Here is a 17,120-nt window from a genome sequence, read left to right as displayed (position 1 = left end):
TCTGCTGTTGCCCATGCAGCAGACCCCCCTCTCTTCGCAGCTGAAGGGTCCAAGGGAAAGACGGAGTCAATACAGCTTGGCTTCAGGTGCGCCGCAGGAGTTGCCAGTGTTGACTACAACGTCAAACCGCCTTAGGGACTCCGGCTCCGGATTTTCTGTCGGGGTTTACTCCCTTAGCCTTTCCCCTGAAGAGGTATGCCGCAAGGCAGCAGAGGTTTTTTGGAGTCAGAGTTTTCCTTCTCTGATGTGCCCTGACTGGAAGATCGAACCAGCGACACTTAGCTCGCAGGCCGATGCTCAATCCACTGAGCCAAACCAGCCAGGGCCCTATAGAACTATAACTCAAAGCATATTTTAATATTATAGGTCTGCAAAGGTATTTGATTCCTAGCATAGGCCTTTCTGTGGCAATTGATCAAAAAGTATTTATCAGTTCTCTCTTGTAGGACCAGAGCTATACCATGTGGGGGATATATTCATTAATTCTGCAAATATTTACTGAGTGCCTACTACATTCCATCTTCCATTCCAGACACTGGACCATCTTAGAATGATCTTAACTTCAAGACATTAGAGATATAGTAATAAACAAAACAAATAAGGCCCTTATATTTTGGAGCTTATTTTGTAGAGGGGGGAGATAAGCAATAAATAAGCAAACAAATATATAAATAAGTAAATACAGATTGTGATAAATGCTCTGAGAGAAATAAACATGAAGATGTGATAATAACTAGGAGAGGCCAGTTTTCAATGGATCTGTCAGGGAAGGTCTGTCTAAGGAGGTGACTTTTGTTGTGAAGATGGAGATTGAGCCAGTAATGTGAATAGCTGTGGGGAGAGCAATCCAATGGAGGAAATACTGTAATAGGTGAGTTTAAAAAACAAGACCAGGTGTGGATAAAGCTTTGATAGGTAAGAAGTATTAACTAGAAGTGGAGAGGTAAGTAGCAGCCACCATACAGAGTCCTGAGTGTCTTGGTACAAAGTTTGAATTTTCTTCTTAGTGCAATGGAAGCTATTGATCAAGTTTAAACAAGGAGGTGACAATATTCTGGGTAATATTCTTTTAAAAATTACTCAGGCTGCCATATGAAGAATGAACAGAATGGTGGATAATGAGGAAAAGGAGGAATCAGAAGGTTATTGTAAGGTCCCTAAGAGAAATGAAATTGTCTTCATTTTGATAAGCAATCATGAAAAAGTAGAGAAATGGACAGACTTGAGATAGATTTTGAAAATAGAACTTGATAAATTGGATGTGGTACTGACAGGAAGAGTATTAAATATCATCCCTAAAGCAGAGACAATCTGTGTGTCTTTCATGCCTAGAACAGTTCTCAAAATGTGCACATATTTCTTGAATGAATGAAATTGGCTGAGCATGTAGAAATGGAAAAACTAAACAAGAACTATGGCAAGTATTCTGTATTGTATTATTTAGAATTTATGATGTATTCTGTAATGTATTACTTCAGAATTCTGTATGTTATCTATAAGATCCACTAGAGAATATAAAAGATAGAACAAGTGACCATCAGCTATTTTAGGCTGGTGGCAGGGGAGCCATAAAATAAAGTTAATATGGGGCAAAGTAGACCGAAGTGCTATTCAATGCTGGGAAATGGGGTGAGTTAAGAACCAACTACGGATAAGGTTTAGCAACCAAAAACTGCCTCGCAGCAAGTAGAAAAATATGAATCCTGTTGAAAATTTTCTTAATTTGCCTCACAAATAAGCAGTGAGCTATTGTATATGTGGATATTGTTAGGGTAGATTTTTAAAGCTATGCCTTGCAAAATAAAAAATACCTAAAATGCTGCTTCACCTTCCAAAGTCCTCTGTGTTGTGCTTTCAGTGCATTTGAACTGCAGTTCAACTAAGATACAAATTAGGGACTTTCAAAATCAGAAATTTGTGGGTGGTGAGAAGACCAAGCAGCCAAAGCTCTCAGAAAGTCCTCATCTTGGAATGACCTTAACTTCAGCTTTTCCTCCTTCTGGGAGTTTGCTCCATTGTTTCCTTGAAGCAGCTGTTATCACTGAAACAGTGATTTTTGAGATCATTAAGTATGAGAAGAACATATGAAATAGGAAATTTTGAAAAATGTGGTTGGAGTCCACTACTCTAAGCATTAACATTTTAGCAAATGTTAAGACAGTATTTTTTTTTTCAATAGACTATTTTTAAGAGCATTTTTAGGTTCACAACAAAACTGAACAGAAAGTACAGAGTTTCCATATATTCCCTGTCCTCCACCCTCAGCCTCCCCCTCTACCAACACCCGACACCGGGAGACAGTATTTTAAGTGTGGTGATTTTATATGCACACAATTTTCCCACACCTCTCTTGTTTGACAAAAATAAACCAGTTAAAAGACTGTTTTTCACAACATGCATTTGTTGCATGATTGACCCTTCAATTTTCCTTACAGACCAAGTTGATCACTCCTCCAGGGTCACTAACACCAGCACCTCCGCATATTCTAGAAAAGCTCCTTCTCTTTCCAGTGACATGTGTCAGTTGCCTTCATCTCCCCACGTTCTCTGCCAGACTTAAACTGTCAATGATCCTTTTCCTTAAATAAATGAAACAGTGATTTTTAAAAAACTAATTGCATAACATGCTAGATTGAAATGTCTTTTCATCATAAATATTACATGGAGCCAATGTGACCCTTCCTCGTTTAGTGTCTGGAAATATCTGTAAGATATTCAACAAAAACATAATAGAAATACAGAGCAAATTAGAAGAAATCTGGTGCTTTGATTCGTTACCTTGCTTTTTATCACACATCTGCTCTGTGCCAGCTATGCTGCTTGCTGCACCATAGCGAATAAATCAGAAATGATCCCTATTCCTGAGGAGTACAGTCTAACGTGGTGATTTTCTTTCCTTTTCTTTCACTTTTTAAAATTGGTTTATTGTTGTTCTATTACAGTTGTCCCATTTCCCCCCGTTACACCCCCCAACCTGCCCACCCCAGCGCTCTCCCCTCTCCCACAGTCAATCCCCACCCTGTTGTCTATCGTCATGGGTCATGCATACTAGTTCCTTGACTAAATCCTCCCCCTTCTTTCCCTCCTTCTCCCCCTCCCCTCTCCCCTCTGGTCACTGTAAGACTGTTCCCTGTTTTCATGCCTCTGGTTCTAATTTGCTTATTTGTTTGTTTGTTTTGTTCATTAGGTTCCTATATTAGTTGAGATCATATGGTATTTGTCTTTTGCCACCTGGCTTAGTTCACTAAGCATAATACTCTCCCGTCCCATATATGTTGTTGCAAAAGGTAGGAGCTCCTTCTTTCTTTCTGTTGTGTAGTATTCCACTGTGTAAATGTACTATAGTTTTTTGATCCATTCATCCACTGATGGGCATTTAGGCTGTTCCCAAAACTTGGCTATTGTAAATAGCATTGCTATGAACATAGTGTTGCATAGGTTCTTTTGAACTGGTGTTTCAGGATTCTTTGGGTATAATCCTAGCACTGGAATCACTGGATCAAAGGAAGTTCCATTTTTAGTTTTTTGAGGATATTCCAAACTGTTTTCCACAGTGGCTGTACCAGTCTGCATTCCCACCAACAGTGCAATAGGGTTCCCGTTTCTCCACATCCTCGCCAGCACTTGTTGTTTGTTGATTTGTTAATATGAGGTGATATCTCATTGTGGTTTTAATTTGCAACTCTGATGGCTAGTGATGTTGAGCATCCTTTCATATGTCTATGGGCCCTCTGTCCTCCTTGGAGAAGTGTCTGTTAAGGTCCTTTGCCCATTTTTTAATTGGATTGTTGTCTTCCTGGTGTTGAATTGTATAAGTTCTTTATATATTTTAGAGATCAAACCTTTGTCTGAGATATCATTGGCAAATATGTTTTTCCATACAGTTGACATATTTCAGAGACCTAGAACAAAGATTTCAAAAATGTATATGGAACCAAAAATGACCCCAAATAGCCTCAGTAATCTTGAGAAAGAAGAAAGAAGTAGGAAGAATCACAATATCTGATATCAAACTATATTACAAGGCCACTGTAATCAAAACTGCCTGGTACTGGCATAATGACAGGCATATAGATCAATGGAACAGAATAGAGAGCCCAGAAATAATCCCAGGTCTCTGGTCAATTAATATTTCACAAAGAGGGCAGGAACATAAAATGGAATAAAAATAGCCTCTTCAACAAATGGTGTTGGGAGAACTGGACAGGGACATGCAAAAAAATGAGACTATACCACCAACTTACACTATACACCAGAATAAACTCAAGATAGATAAAAGACTTAAACAAAAGCCATGCCAGCATAAAAGTCCTAGAGGAAAACACAGGCAGTAAAATTCCAGGTATTCAACACAGTAATATTTTCACTGATACATCTCCTAGGGCAAGGGAAATAAAGGAAAGAATAAACAAATGGGACTACATCAAACTAAAAAGTTTCTGCTCAGCTATAGAAAACCTCAGAATAACATGGTGATTTTCAATGAGCTGAGTTTAACCCCTCCCACCAAAGACATTTGTCAACATCTGGAGATATTTTGGGGCAGGTGCTACGGGTATCTAGTGAGTAGAGGCAGGGGGTGCTGCTGAATATTTTTAATACACAGGCCAGTCCCCTAACTAGGAATGTCAATAGTGTCAAAAATAGCCCTAACTCAAAATGTCAATAGTCCTGAGGTTGAGATATCTCAGTCTAATGAATAGAAATATGTTACTCCCAGATTTGCTGAACAGGAAATTAAATCCTCCTTGGAGGATTCTACCTTCTGGGGACACTAACTTAGAATGAAGTGTTTTAGATCTATTTGGACATCTCAAAGCTGCAAACAGAAATAGGTCATGTCAGCAGGTTTTGCTTACTGTAATGTTTTCAGATTCTAGTACAATAAGTATCAATCTTAGGACCAATGTAGAATCACATGGAGAGTTTTAAAAACTTGTGACTAGATTGTACCCCTACTTTGGTAGCCGGTAGAGAAATATAGGTCCAGCACAAAGAGTTGTAGGCTAACTCTGCCCTTACAGTGGGCTAAGTAGTTCTCCCTCCCTTCCCTACTCTCTCCTTTTCTTTCTTCCTTTCTCTCTCTCTCTCTCTCTCTCTCTCTCTCTCTCTCTCTCTCTCTCTCTCTCTCTCTCTCTCCCTCTCTCTTTCTTTCTTTCTTTCTTTTACTTCCATCCTTTTCTTCCTCTTTCCTTTCCTGTCTCTTACTTTTTCCATTCTTCCTCCCTCCTTCCCTTCTTATTTTGTCCTTCCTTCCCTCCTTCCTCTTTTCCTGCTCCCCCCTCTCTGTGTCCTATAGCCTAATCATTTCATAAATGTAAATATTGTCTTTCCAAGAGATGACTCAAAAGGAACTTTCATCCCTACTTCTTTTTTTCCTCACTCTGACCTAATAAAATTCTAATCACTTAACAGGTGCTGAATAATTTGTATTTAGTGACTTAAGAAAAGACCCATATCTTAATATAACATCTCTGACTATAGAGATGGGAAGAGAGGGGTAGCATCAAATACGTTATAAGATGACAACTAAACACAATGCAATGGTTCAGAAGGGAAAACACTACATAGACTATTATTGGAACAACTGGTGCAATTGTATATAGACTGTACATTAGAGGTCAATATGGTATCAAAGTTAAATTTATTGACTTTAGTTATGGAAGACAATGTCCTTGTTCATCAAGAAAGGGTAAAGAGTTATGGTATCTGTAACCTACTCTTAAATTATTTTTAATTTTAATTACTTTTTAAATTTTTCCTTTTTAATTTAATCTTTTTTTTTCCCATTAGCATTTAGTTCCCTTGTACCCCCTCCCACCAGGAATCACCACACTATTGTCCATGTCCATGAGTCCTCTTACCTTTTTGCTCAGTTCCTTCCTTCATCCCCTCATTCCCCATGCCCCCACAGTGGCTGCATCAGTCTGCATTCCCACCAATAGTGCACTAGGGTTCCCTTTCTCCACATCTTGTCCAGCCCTTGTTGTTCATTAATTTATTGATGATAGCCATTCTGACAGGTGTGAGGAGATATCTCAGTGTGGTTTTAATTTATATTTTTCTGATGATTGGTGACATTGGGCACCTTTTCATATGTCCACTGACCATGTGAATGTTCTCTTTGGAGAAGTGTCTATTCATGTCCTTGCCTTGAATTTTTTAATTCTTTGGTTTGGGAATTTGTGGTGTCTGTGTGTTGAGTTTTATAAGTTATTTTACCTCCTTGGTTAAGTTTTGTTCCTAGGTACTTAATTTTTCTTGTTGCTATATAAATGGAATTTTTTCCTAGTTTCTCACTGATAGTTCATTCTTGGTGTACAAAAATGCCTTCAATTTCTGAATATTGACTTTGTATCCTGCTATTTTGCCAAATTCACTTATTAGGTCGAGTAGTTTTTTGATGTAGCCTATATGGTTTTCTATGTACACTATCATGTCATCTGCAAATAAGGACAGTTTTACTTCCTCTTTTCCAATTTGGATGCCTTTGATTTCTTTTTCTTGTCTGATTGCTGTGGCTAGAACTTCCATAACTATGTTGAGTAGAAGTGGAAACCCTTATCTTGTTCCTGATCATATGGGGAAAGCTTTTAGTTTTTGCCATTGAATAGGATGTTGGTGGCAGGTTTCTCATATATGGCCTTTATTATGTTGAGGTATGCTTCCTTTATTCCCACTTACTTATCATTCTTTCTTCTCCTACCTGACTATAAATTTTTTTTCATAGCACTTACCGCTAACTGAAAATACAGTACATATTTATTTATTTGTTTGTTTTCTACCAGAATATCAGTTCGATGAGTGCAAGAACTTTCTCTATATTATTCACCACTGCATCCCCATTATCCATCAATGTTTAAAGCATAAAAGGAACTAAATTAATATTCATTGATGGATTGAATGCATGACACATTCTCCCTGACAAGTTTTCTTAAAGAAGCCCCATGCTCCAGATTAGCTGGCCAGCAGTTAATGTTGTCAAAGCCATTTTCCTCAAATTTTCAGAAGTCTTGCTTTTACTGCTCCATTATCCTCCTGGAAGCTCTTAAATGCCAGGAGTTTCATTCACTTTTCAAGTTTGGCATTGCACATTGGTGGAAGAGTAGGTGCCCAAACACATGGGATCATACGAGAGGATAGGAAAGGCATCTGTGACAAAAAATACCTTCTCTATTAAACTATTTCATAGCCTGAAATTCTATTCCTAAGGATTAAATGATTAAGTCATCTACATCAAGGTATTGATTCTTCTTCAATTATTTAGGCCATTAATAAGTTCATAATGAATAATGCTTTTCTCTCTACTTAGTGCCTGGCACATGACATGAACATACATGTATTTAATAAATTTTTGTTAAATATATGAGTAGATTCCCCTCTTTGAGTTCACTACCTCATTTTCTTGCCATTCACTTAAGTCTCTACTCTGCATATATTTCCCTTACCATTTCAATCTCTGATAGTTCTTTTCCTAATTAAATTGTATGCCTGGATTTTTTCCACAAACAAATATGCTAGCAACTGGTTAATAGCAAAAACCTTGGCAGCTGAGATGAAGGGCACAGATGCTTCTCTGAAATCTAATCTCTTCAGCCTAACATTCAGACTTGCCGAGAGACTGATTCTGGCCTATGTGTTCCAAATGTATCTGCCCAACTCCCTAGCCTAGGTGGCTAGCTTCTGCACTATGCTTCATGTCACTTTTACTCTCACCTTTGTAACTGCTCTACCCCTTTCCTTTGCAGCCCATGGAAATAACACTCATTCTTCAGGGTTTGGGTCCACGAACAACTCCTCCATAAATCCATTTCAAATCATGCTAAACTAATCTCTCTCTTCTCCGAAATCCTGTAGCAATAAGTATTAGTGCCACTTATTTGAACACATAATTATATATTATCCTGCATCATAATCTAGTTTTTCCTGAATTAATCTTGTCTCTAGCTTGACAGTATAATCAGGGAATATATTTTATTTTTCTAACTTATTTCTTCTATATTTTACACAGAGCCCAGCTGGTTGCTTTTACACAATGCTAGAACTCAGTTGGTACATACTGAATCAAAGCAAATAATGAATGAAATATATTTGACTACAGGAGAGAAGTAGCAGCTGTCTTTAGGGCTTGATAAAGCCAATAAATTCCAGTTTCTGGTATCTATAGCAGATGTCATGTTGCTTCGGTTTCTGACTGAAGAGAGATGAAACTGACATGACACATGGTGGTGATCTTCTTCCCTCAAAGAGAGTCTGAAGTCAGCCCTCTCTAAACATGGCTTGGCTTTCCTTTGGAAATACAGTGAAAACAATCACACCACCATATTAAACAATTTGAATTTTTACAGACTATTTCATATATAAGTTGTCTTCATAACAAAATTACTTAATCTTTCAACAACTAAAAGTAAACTCTTCAGATACATTAAAAATTAAGTTGAACCTCCATCACTAGACCTGTCTCCCTATCATAAAATTAAGTGTTGAATGCCTAATTTCAGGTCTGGAGCATACTATCATACTAGAAGAAAAAAAGCTATCAAAGATTACATGGTCATGTCAAAAAGATCCAGAAGCAATTTTACAAAATTCCTACTAGCAAAAGATGAGAATTTGAGCAAAATCAGAATAGTAATTTCAATAAGTTTTGAAGTACCAAATATGTTTAAAATCCATGTTAATTAAAAAAAAATACTTTACAATTTCTAAATTATAAGAATCTAACTATTTTTGAAAGACTAGCATGTTTCTTTTTATTGAAGTATACTGGCTAATTAATAAAGGAAGAATAATAATGAAATATCACTCTGATAGGTTGCATTATTGACCCAATTCTACAATCCTTTCAGTAACCACACATTTTTTATGTAATGTTGCAATGCCCTCCTATTGAGCAACAGTTAAGCCTTATTCACTTATTGCAGTAATACAGGCAAAGAAAAGAGAAAGCCACCAGCTCCCCAGAGTTCCAGTTTCCCCCTGAAACAACACTGGACTAGAGTGTGGTAAATGCATTACATATAGGGATAATCATCTCTCCTCAGAGGAGCTCTGAAAAAAATGCTCCTGGCACTTTGTAGAGTGTGGACACAGGAACTGGGTAGAGGGAGGGAAGGGAAAGGTTCAGAGTACAAGAATACTGAGTTAAAGTGGAGAAAAATGCTTCAGCCAAAGCCCCAATAAAGAGAACTTAGAGAATGAGCCTGGGAAGTGCCTCAGCTGAGGTCCCCAATAAAGAGAACTCTTTTTTAAAAAATATGCTTTATTGATTATGTTGTTACAGTTGTCCCAATCTCCCTTCCCTTTGTTCCCCTCCACCCAGTGACACCCCTCCCTCCATGCCCATTGGTTGTGCACATAGTTCTTCTCAACATCTTCCTGTCTACTTCATTCCCTCCTACTATGCTTCTTAATTCCTGTACCATCTCCCTCCTTTTCTCCCCTTCCCCCTCTCTGCTCACCTCCCCCCATAATGTTCCCCATACCTATAATTCTTTTCCCTCTCTCGTTGCCTACTTAGTTTGCCTTTGTTTTGGTTCCCTAGCTTTCTCCTAAACAAGTCCCTTTAACATTTCATATAACAGTGGTTTGCATCTCATGAACTTCTTCAGTTTTACTTTGTCCTGGAAGCACTTTCTCTGCCCTTCTATTCGGAATGACAGCTTTGCTGGATAGAAAAATCACGGTTGTAGGTTTTTGCTTTTCATTACTTTAAATATTTCTTGCCAGTTCCTTCTTGCCTGCAGAGTTTCTTTTGAGAAATCAGCTGAGAGTCTTATTGGAACCCCTTTGTATATAGTTCCCTTCTTTTCTCTTGCTGCTTTTAATATCCTCTCTTTATCTTAATTTTTGACATTTTGATTATAATGTATCTTGGAGTGGTTCTCCCTGGGTCCAGTTTTTTGGAACTCTCTGTGCTTCCTGGACCTGTAAGTCTATTTCCTTCCCCACGTTAGGAAAGTTTTGCTTCATTACTTTTTCACATAATTTTTCAATTTCTAGTTCTTCTTCACCTTCTGGCAGCCCTATGATTCAGATGTTGGCCTGCTTATAGCTGTCCAATAAGTTTCTGAGCCTCTCCTCATTTCTCTCACTTTTCATTTCCTCTTTCTGCACTGGTTGACCGTTTGTTCCTTCCCTATGTTCCGATCTGTTGATTTGATCCCTGGTTTTCTTTCCCTCACGACTAGTTTTGTATGTGTTCTTGTTCATTTCAGCAGGACTAGCCTTCATTTCTTCCCCATCTTGTTTAATATCTGCTGTTAGGTCTGTAAGCATTTTTATGACCAAAGCTTTGAACTGAGCCTCAGAAAGATTATCTATCTGTTGGTCAGTTAGATTAGATATTTGCTGTCTGGTCAGCTGCATCACCAGGATCTCTGTCATGATCTGTGCCATCCTGACAGTTTTGTTTACCTTTGCTTCCTGGGCGGGGCTGTCACACCTCCTACATTATAGGGGGCAGAACCCCGTGCACTCGTCACAATCAGGAGATCCTTCTCACCACTCTGTGGCATTTTCACTGTCCCGCCACCATCGCCACTGCTGCTGCCTACAGCACAGCTTGACCTCTTCACCCTGGCTTCACCCCTCCTGCCCGTCCGGATGAGCACCACTTCCTATAACTTCATACGTTGGACTCCCATTTATTTTCTGGAACTTCTGGTAATTTCTGGTTTTGTGGTAGTTGTATTCCTTCCCAGCTGTGAAGGGAGACAGAGCGTGCCAATCTAGGCCTCAATCTTGGCCAGAAGTCTCCTGTGTGTGTTTGCCTCTGTGTCTTAGGTAGAGCTGTCGCTCCTGTTATGTTGTAAGGGGCAGAGTCTTAGGGATTCATTAGTAACGGGTGACCTGTTTCACCACATTGTGGCGCTGTATGTGGGGGAGGGGTCAGAGAAGGAACAATGCCACTTACCCAGTGATCGCCCCTTTTCCAGGCACTTCTCCCACTTCCGTATGGGACTGGTGCCTCTCTAGCTGTTGCTCTGGCTTTCGTTCCAAGAGTGGATGGGTCTGCAGATGTTCTAGGACTATGGGAGTCCTATAAACAACTGAACTCTGCTGATAGACTGGCAGTTTCTGCCTCTGCCCCAACACCCACTGGTTTGCACAGTCAAAAGCAATGATGCTTGGTTTTCGATGGTGCTGGGACCATGTGCTGCGCGGTCTGGTGAGGAGCTGGGAATGCTCCCCAGGTGTCCCTCCCAACTTTTTAAAATGTGTAACTGTTTTTTCTGCCGGCCTGCCGCTGTCGCCGCTGCTGCCACCACCTCACCGAGTCCTCTCCGCCCCGGCTCCACCCCTCCTACCTGTCTGGATGAGTATATCTTCTTTATATCTTTGTTTGTTGGACTTCCATGCAGTTCGATTTTCCAGAACTTCTGGTTGTCTCTAGTTTTGAGATAGTTGTATTCCTTCTCAGTTGTGGAGGGAGATGCAGCATGTCTGTATATGCCTCCATCTTGGCTGGAAGTCTCAAAGAAAACTCTTATAGAGGCACCTAGGCTAGGAATGTGAGCATGTATAAGAGCATGGCTGGTTGGGGCATGAGTCCTTAACTATAATGTACCTGCTACTGAGCCTGACATGGGAATGACAGCTGCTCCCCCAAAAGGCCTGCCAGGCAAAGCCTTGTAATTGCCTATGATAAATTCCTAAAGGTTGAAAAGAGTGTTTTGGCCTGGAGCCTCCTCTTCACCTGTCAATGAAGGCAGAACTACTTTGCCACATCTTGACTTTGGATTTGGCCATATGACTTGCTTTGGTCAACAAGATGAAATGCAAGTGATGGTAAATAAGCTAAATAAATACTTATTATATGTTGCTGAGACTCTTTGATCCTTTCTTATATAGTAATAGCTAATTCCAAATTAATTAATGGATCTGGGCAATGATTGTCAATAGCTGCTCACATCACAAAACAAGAGACAACCTAATATGATGTATCTCCTGAGAGAAGTATGCAACACCACCTATGAAACAGCTTTGCAACAATTAAAACTTTAAACTGACAAAGCCTCTAAAACACAGGTGCCAGAAAACACAGGTGATATGAGAACATATTAAATAATACTAAAATCCAGATTGTTGGAAACTCTGAAGACAAATAATCTAGTTTTGTAAACAAAAAGTTTGGGGCATAAAGGAAGAAGAAACCATAGATTGAAAGATTTTTAGAGATGTAAAACTCGATTGCCATGTATAGACTTAGATCCAGGTTGAAGCAAAATGTTAAAAAAAAATTATGAGACAATAAAGATTATTTGTGATTTGAACACTGGCTATTTGATATTTTAGGAAATTATTGCAATTATTTTAGGAATGAAATGGTTTTGTGATTGTTTTACTTTTTTCTATTTCAACATCACAAATAACCCCAGAGTTAGTGGCTCAAAACTGCAAACTCAAAACCTTGTAGTTCAGGAATTTGAGCAAGGCTCAATTGTATGATTCTTCTGCTCCGTGTGGCAGCACCTGAAATCACTTGGTGGTATTCAGTTGGAAGATGGGAAAATCTGGAGGGTCCAAGGTGGTTTGATTCATATGTCTTATGCTTTGGAGAGAAGAATGAAAGCCTGGGCTCAGTTGAGACTTTTGAGGAAAGCACTTACAAATGGCCTCTTCAGTGTGGCTGTTATATGGTTGTCAGACATTATGTGGAAGCTGAGGGTTCTCAGAGAATGTGTGTGTCTCAACAGATCCAGATGGAAGCTTCAAGGCTTCTTAAGACCTAACTTTGAAAATGTCAGAATGATACTTTTGCTACATTCTACTGGTCAAGCAAGTCAATATGGCTGAGGTTCAAGGTGACAGGAATTAGGCTCCACCTCTCAATAGAAGGTGTGGTTAAAAATGTGGGTGGATTATATATAATCTACCACAGTGGTGATGTTTTTGAAAGGATATGCCTTATCTTTTAGAGGTACACACAAAAGTATTTACCAATGAATGGTATAATGTCTGGAATTTAGTTCATAATATCTGGGGTGAGGAAGAGATATAGATGAAACAGAATAAGCCACAAATTTATCATTGCTGGATCTGGATGATAGGTACCTGGAAGTTTATTGTATCATTCTATTTTCATAGATATTTGAAAGTATCCAAAATAAGAAACATACAAAAATAAAGGTTAAGCTCCCCTTCCCCCAAAAGAAAAGACCACCAGAAACATCTCTGATACTATGTATTTGGTATATATTTACTGATATTAAACATTGATTCATTGACCAACTGGCAACCAGTTTATAGGCTGGGGCAGCCCTGCCCCTAAATCAATCCAACTGCGGCAATCTATTTTGTAGGGCAACTCATAAACCCAAATAGATTCTCTCAGGAATACATGAGTGCAAAAAGAAGAGCAGTTGGAACAATGGAAAGAGTAAACAGTTGTAATGGAGGCCTGGTGGAGGGAGACACACACAGAGAGAAAACACATATTGCAATTATGTTGGAGTCACAAGAGTAAGAGCAATGTGTCTGCTTCTGAGGTAGCCACAGGCTTATAGGGAAACACAATTATTGTTGAATCCTGAATAATGTTAGGTTTTACATATGGTTAGTACATCAACTGCCTAGAGGTCTCCTTTGTCTTCTGGGTTGCCTAATTTTGTAAATTTATAATAAACATCTCATTTGTTTTTTCCAACATGAAAAAGACTGTGGTGGATGTGGTTGTGTGCTGCAAGATCCATCTCTCCCTTCCCCCTGTGCTCAATTCTCAAGAATACAGCCCTTGTTTCTCTAGCTACTGGGAGTAGTGAAGGCTCTTAGTTGAGTCACCAGAGAGCTGCCTCATCCAAGGTCACTGGCCTGGAGGCAGCCCTCACCTAAAAATGGGGTGGGAGGATGATGGGAATGAAGATGCCCTTGTCTCGATCAGGATAATTTATCGTTCCAGTGCTCCTTAAGTGAACAGTTGAGGTCTTTGTTGTGACTGGGTAGTAATTTATTTTTTACCTCTGCTTATCCCTGCTTCCCTCACTCACCCATTGCTGTTATACTAAGAGAGCAGCCCTTCCCACCATAAACTCCCTACTTGCAAATCTCAGATTCTCACTGTTTTCCCTGGGAACACAACCTGCAACAAAGAACACACAGGTTCTTATGTCAAATAAGACAATCCAGCCACTTGTTTCTGTTACCCTTCCATCAATATCTCTGAAAGTTCTTGCCAGACTTAACAGCCATCAAGCTCCTCCTCCCAAGTGTAAGTCATTCATCAACGCTAGTGAATCCAGGCAGCTCAATGTCAATAACCTTCACCAGTACAAACATGGAAAATATTTCCTAGAACATGCAATGACCCATAAAAGTAGCCGTCACCTTCTCAGCTGTCTTCATCAGTATACTCTGAGCCTCTGCTATACTGGCCAGCCAGAGTCAATGATAATATAACTGCAGAGGGTACAGCAATCAATGCTCCATCCACAGACCCAAGAATGCCTCTCTAGAGTGGGTATGGACATCAAAGATGGCTTTCTGTAACCCAGAGTTCTGCATTTTGTTCTAAGTTGTCATTTTTAGGTAGATGTCTGTGTAATGGCACAGAAACCTTATTTCTTTAACTTGTCCTTTCTTTTGACTTTTTTTCCTTTGACTCAAACTGGCCTCACTCAGAGACCTGACTCACTCACCTCCCTCTCCCTTACTTAATCCTTAAGCCCTCAGGACAATGAGATTCTGGTCAGCATCTAGAAGTCTTAGGAACAAGGTGCTGGGTCTATTGACTATAGAGACAGAGTTTCCAATCAAACTAAAGACAAAATTTTAGTCTCAGTCATGTTTTAGTTCCAGACCCAGGGAAGCTCAACTATTCCACAAAACAAATCCTAGTGAAGTTGGACAGAACAACTCTGTGGCTGACCAGAGGCAATGATTAATTACTTCCTACTCTAGCACTAACCAATCAGTAGAGACTACAACCCTAACTCCTTAGTCATCATGATTAATGATTTTTTTCCCTATAAACCTCATCCCCTGGAAGCCATCGGGGAGCCAGGTCTTTGAGCATGAGGTACCTGTGACTCCAGGCATGGTACCTGTGACTCCAGGCATGGTGCCATCTCCTTAATAAACCCTTACTTTCTTTGCTCCGAACTCCTGTTTATGTCTTACAGGGCTTTGATGCACACAAGCAAATGGACCCCTTCAATCTGGTAACATCTGTAGTACTTTCATTGGGAAGCCCAAGTTAAAGAGACTCAGCTGTTACCAAAAAAAAAAAAGGCAGACTAGGCATCTCATTACAACAATGCAGACAAAGAGATGAACTGCTCTTATGGAAATCTAGCTGAATTCAAAGTGTCCGTGCCAATGTGGTATGTGTACAGGCAAGCCAAGAACCTTATCTCAGTCCCAATCAGCAAGCATTAACAGTGATGAAATTAGGTAAACCACATTAGCTATGTGTTATAAATTAATATCAGTGTTACAGAACCCCTGGGCTGCTCCAATTGAAAACAAACCCACGGGCTCTTTAGTTAGGGGCCCGATTGCCCGCCGCCAAAATTATAACTCTCAATACCAGAGTTTAGTGAAAAGAAAAAGAATTGTTTATTTAACAGTTATATAGATTTAGTTATTTGCGGATTTCTGTTGTTAAGTCTTATGCTCTTTAAAACACCCACAAACACATATCCTTGCCTCCCCACTACCAAACCAGGCTAGTTTTAGGAAAGTCAGAGAAACCGTTTCCCTACTTTCCAAACACAGTTCAGCTTTACCAGAAGCTGCCAATCATTCAATCCTGATTGGGGAGGTCCTTTCTGTGCTGTGGTGCCCTCCAGCTCTCAATGCAGAACCACCTGGATTCTCAGCCTCCTTGCAAACTGCCTTCTTCCTGCAAACTGTGTGGATCTTCTCTCCTTCTCAAAACTGCATGGCAAGAGCCTCTTAAAGCAGCCTGGAGACCCCTTCTCCAAGCCACATGGAGAAGGCCCCTTCACCAAGCCATGTGGAGGGAGCACATGAGAGAGCGAGAGCGAGCGAGAGCGAGAGCGAGCGCGCGAGTGAGAGAGAGTCAGAGCGCCAGAGCCAGAGCGCAAGTGAGAGCCCGAGTCAGAGAGTGAGAGTCTCAGAGTGAGAGCACGAGCGAGAGCCAGAGAGAGTCTCAGAGCGAGAGTCTGAGGGAGTCCAAACGAGAGCTTGAGAGACCCTGAGCTAAAATGTCTGCAGCTGCTTATATATCCCTGACTGCGTCATCTGACGCAGTTGGCGTTGCAAACAGTTCTGACCATTCACAGAACCTTACGTAGGCTCTGTGTGCTTTCCATACCATCCCCTGGTTCAAGACTCCTCCCATCTGCCTGAGGCTTTGGATGCATTAAAGCCATTCGCATAAGAAAGACAGTAGCCACCAGCCTCAGGCATGTGGAAGCATTTGAAAAGCTGCTTACTTCTCCCCATCCCCCAGCTGCAAGCTCTGGGGATTTTTGGACTCCCCTGTTTCTGTAACATCAGTGCATAAAATGAGGTGACTAAGATTACTATATTTCCTTCTTAATGGGATGCTTTATGAATTTGTGTGTCATCCTTGCTCAGGGGCCATGCTAATCTTCTCTGTTCCTTTTTTTTTACTATATATGCTGCCAAAGTGAGCACAAAATATTACATTCCTTTAATTCAACTTGCTAATTACTATGAGCCTATCTCCTACCAGATTGGTGAGAAATTCAACTTCAATGACTTTGGGGACCTAGCTCCCAAAAAGACATATGCAAAGATCCTGGGTCTGACATATTGCCACTCTCGTTATTGTTAATTCATTCACCTCATAAATTGAGGCTCTTCTGCTTCAATTCTCCCCTCCCAGGTGCCCATAGTCATTCTCATGCTATCCTAGTGTGCAAGGGAGCAAAGCCAAAGCCCAGGATTGCAAATGGCTTTCAGTACCTCTGAGAACATGTTCTCCCAGCCTGGGGCTTCTTAAAGCAATATTTCCTCCTCCTCTCCTCAAGGGAACCTAGAGATTAGGTTTCCTCGAACCCAGCAGAATTCCTTAACCTTAGGCTGTTTCTGCTTTCTGCCTAATATAAGTCCTGAGGCAGAGAATGGATGAGGTGGGAAGAGAAAATGTTGGAAGAACAAACAGAATTTAATGATTCAATAAGTTATCTTGC

General features: G+C 40.2%; 1 non-coding gene across 1 annotated transcript; it reads right to left on the bottom strand.

Moving 5' to 3' along the window:
* Window positions 1–16,497: 16,497 nt before the first annotated feature.
* On the bottom strand, window positions 16,498–16,602 carry LOC150021910 (U6 spliceosomal RNA). Its single transcript, XR_016513496.1, has one exon. It is a non-coding gene; the product is annotated as a U6 spliceosomal RNA (small nuclear RNA).
* Between the last annotated feature and the right edge of the window lie 518 nt (window positions 16,603–17,120).

This window comes from Furipterus horrens, unplaced genomic scaffold, assembly GCF_987537825.1.
Source record: "Furipterus horrens unplaced genomic scaffold, mFurHor1.1.pri manual_scaffold_1, whole genome shotgun sequence".
Taxonomy (NCBI): Eukaryota; Metazoa; Chordata; class Mammalia; order Chiroptera; family Furipteridae; genus Furipterus; species Furipterus horrens.
This window is presented reverse-complemented; position numbering and strand designations above follow the sequence as displayed.